Source organism: Lathyrus oleraceus, chromosome 4 (genome assembly GCF_024323335.1).
Source record: "Lathyrus oleraceus cultivar Zhongwan6 chromosome 4, CAAS_Psat_ZW6_1.0, whole genome shotgun sequence".
NCBI classification, from domain to species: Eukaryota; Viridiplantae; Streptophyta; class Magnoliopsida; order Fabales; family Fabaceae; genus Lathyrus; species Lathyrus oleraceus.
Window position 1 is genome coordinate 348,707,773 of NC_066582.1, and position 3,342 is coordinate 348,711,114.

The 3,342-nt window shown below is 38.1% G+C and overlaps 1 non-coding gene across 1 annotated transcript; it reads right to left on the minus strand.

The window, feature by feature from the left end:
- Positions 1–2,968: 2,968 nt before the first annotated feature.
- LOC127076946 (small nucleolar RNA R71) lies at positions 2,969–3,075 on the minus strand. Its single transcript, XR_007786953.1, has one exon. It is a non-coding gene; the product is annotated as a small nucleolar RNA R71 (small nucleolar RNA).
- Between the last annotated feature and the right edge of the window lie 267 nt (positions 3,076–3,342).

The following is a 3,342-nucleotide window of genomic DNA, read 5'->3' on the forward strand; positions in this document are numbered from 1 at the left end:
TCGCTCTGACTTTCTCAACCTTCGATCTTTTGACATGTTGAGCCCTATCTGCCAACTGGGCCATATCTCTAAGATATTGTGTATCCAACTTCTTCCTAGTGGAGTAATATGATCCCTCAATGACCATCTTGACTAACTCGTGTTCAGGAACTTGGGGTAAAACACCTCTTTTTCAATAGACGAGATCGATTCAAGTAATCATCAATTGATTCAACGAATTTTCGCTTCACACTCGGCAATTCCTTAAGGCTAACCTTGGATTTCCCCATGTAAAAATGCTCATGGAACAACCTTTATAATCGATTCTAATCATTGATTTAATGGGTAGGAAGGGTCGTAAACCATGTAAAGGCATTTTTTGTGAGAGAACTAGGAAAGTATCTCATCCTTAAATTCTCATTGTTAGTTATGTCTCCCGCCTCGGTCAGATATTGGGTAATATGTTCGATGGTATACTCATTGATGTCGCCAAAAAACTTGGTAACTTAGGGAATTTCCATCCCCTTGGCAGTTCAGTTTGTAACACGTACTCTAATAGAGGAGATGTGTAATTTGGCCTCTGCAGGCCCATGTTTAGCCCATTTTGAGCCATTATCCTTTCGATAATGGTTGTCGGGTTATTCTCTCCTAAGAGATTCCTTTGTTGAACCTGATTAATGACCTGATCAACATCTTGATTTCAATTAACCATCATGACAGATGGACGCTCTACTTCCCTAGGTATTGTTCAACCACCTGGGGCACCACTTGTTTCCCCTGATTTACGGTATTTTCCTCCGAAACTGGCCATTCATTCTGAACCTACCCAATTAGTCGGGGTTGTAGAATAGTGATAACATGAAATAGTATCACATTCTAGGACTCAATTTAATTAAATTATATTATTATTTACTTCAATTTATTTCATTTTATTCGATATTACGCGGTATTTTCTTTCTATTTATCTCAGGTAGTTTATTTGAAGCACAAGTAAAAAAGGAAGAAAAGGAGGTGCAAATAGGGATGAAAAGAAGCAAATATCAAAAGCCAAAGCCCAGCCCAAAAGCACAGGCGCTGTTCCTGTGACGAACGTCACACATGCTGTGACGAGCGTCACGCTTTACACACTTGTGTTACGAGCGTCACACATGGTGTGACGGACGTCACACCATTCTCCTATATTTTTGGCACAAGGAACGTAACAGACCACGTTGAAGCCTACTATCACGCTTGACCGTTTGCAACGTGAAGGCTATGTACACGGAAAACCCTTGGAAGCAGTTACAAAAAGTACCAATATAAATAGTAGCTTTTGGAAAAGCTCTCGGTTCGTCGTGCAATTTTTCTTCTTCCGGTCGTGCAATTTTTCTTCTTCCAGTCATGCAATTTTTCTTCTTCCAGCCGTGCAAGCATACCATTATTTTTCTTTACTGTTTTTGCTTTTAATTGCAGTTTTATTTTTATTTTCTTTTCCAGTTAAGCTTCCAGCAATTAAATAATTTTTCGCACAATAGTTTCTACACCGGAAACTATTGTGTACCTTTCACCGGATCTAACCTTACGTTAGAATCTAGTTTTTTATTCCTTCGCTTTTATTTTTCTATTTGATTGAAGAATTCAAGAACAAATCCAACCGGCCTGTGGTGGAGTGTTCAAGACTGCTATTTAATTTCTTAGGTTCTTTAATTATTGTTTGAATTTATATATGCCCTGTTTTACTGTTTATTTATATTATTTGCCTGAGATGAATTTGTTTATGCATGATAATTATTTAGATCTGTTTAGCATGTCTGGCTAATTTATTTAGGTATCGGTATGTAGAGTAAGCGGAATGAAGGAATCAAAACCAAGTTGGTTTAATTAAGTTTAAAATTAAAATCACTCTTTTCATGGTCTCAATTTACAGGTTTAATAACAAGGTTTTTGTACGAAAGTAAAAGACATAAAGAAGTTAAAAGCAATAGAACGAGAGTTTGAGTTTTTGACTGGACAGTGTTAATTGGACATTAATTCTAGATCAGGGCGAGAGCAATTTTTAGAGTTAATTAAATTCTAATCTTTTTCAAAAAGTATTTTTAAAGGTTGAATGTGAGGACGAGAGTTAAGCATTTGAATTTAATTATATAACCTAAGTCAACAGAGCGAGAGTTTGAGATAAGGGTGTTTAAACGATTAGTGTTTTCTTAAAAAGAGTTTCTACGGATTCTATTGTTTTCAAAAAGTGGTTTTTGACTTAACTAATAAGTGACAGCTACGTTAATATAAAATCATTGTTTATTCAACAGAGCGAGAGTTTGAGATAAGACTTTTAATCAGTAGTGTCAACTGAAAAGATTTATTTTAAAACCAAGAAACCAACGAAGAATTGATTCCCTAATCACTCTTCTGTTATGCTGTAGAGACTAAGGCTTATTTTCCTTTTCTTTTCTTTCTTTCGTTGATTTGTATGCCACACACTCGCTCACAAGGCGAGCCGTTCTACTTACGAATCAACGATATCGAACTATATCTCCGAGTCTTACGACGAATTCGGGAATATCGTGCTGCAAACAATCTCCCTCCTGTCGAACTTCCTGATCTCAAAAATCTTCTTCCTTCGCCGATACCTGAGATGGCAGAACCAGCTCGTGCTCTTCGAGATTACGCCGCTCCATCGCAAGATGAGCCGCATTCGAGTATTGCTCCACCCGCAATCGAAGCAAACAACTTTGAACTTAAACCTTCACTGTTGCAGGCAGTGCAACAGAACCAATTCTCTGGAAATCCTACCGAGGATCCAAACCTTCATTTATCCGTATTTGTCCAATACGCCGATACTGTTAAAGCTAATGGTGTCACTTCAGAGGCAATTCGACTTCGTCTTTTTCCTTTCTCCTTAAGAGATAGCGCTAGAAGATGGCTTCAATCTCTTCCTTCCAACTCAGTCACCACATGGAACGAGTTGAAGAAAGTTTTTCTTGCCCGATATTTTCCGCCGAGCAAAACAGCTATGTTAAGAGCCCAAATAAATGGATTCAAACAGAAAGATAACGAGTCTCTCTTCGAAGCATGGGAAAGATACAAAGACATGATGAGACTTTGTCCACACCATGGTTTAGAAGACTGGTTAGTAATTCATACCTTCTATAATGGTCTCCTGTACAACACGAGGTTAACAATAGACGCCGCCGCAGGTGGTGCACTAATGAACAAACCTTATGCTGATGCTTACCAACTTATCGAAAGCATGGCTCAAAACCACTATCAGTGGGGAAGCGAACGAACAATGGTAGAAAAACCTCAAACAAAAACTGGCATGTACGAGATAAGTAACCTTGATCATGTTAATGCAAAAGTGGATGCTCTGGTCCAGAAAATTGAAAG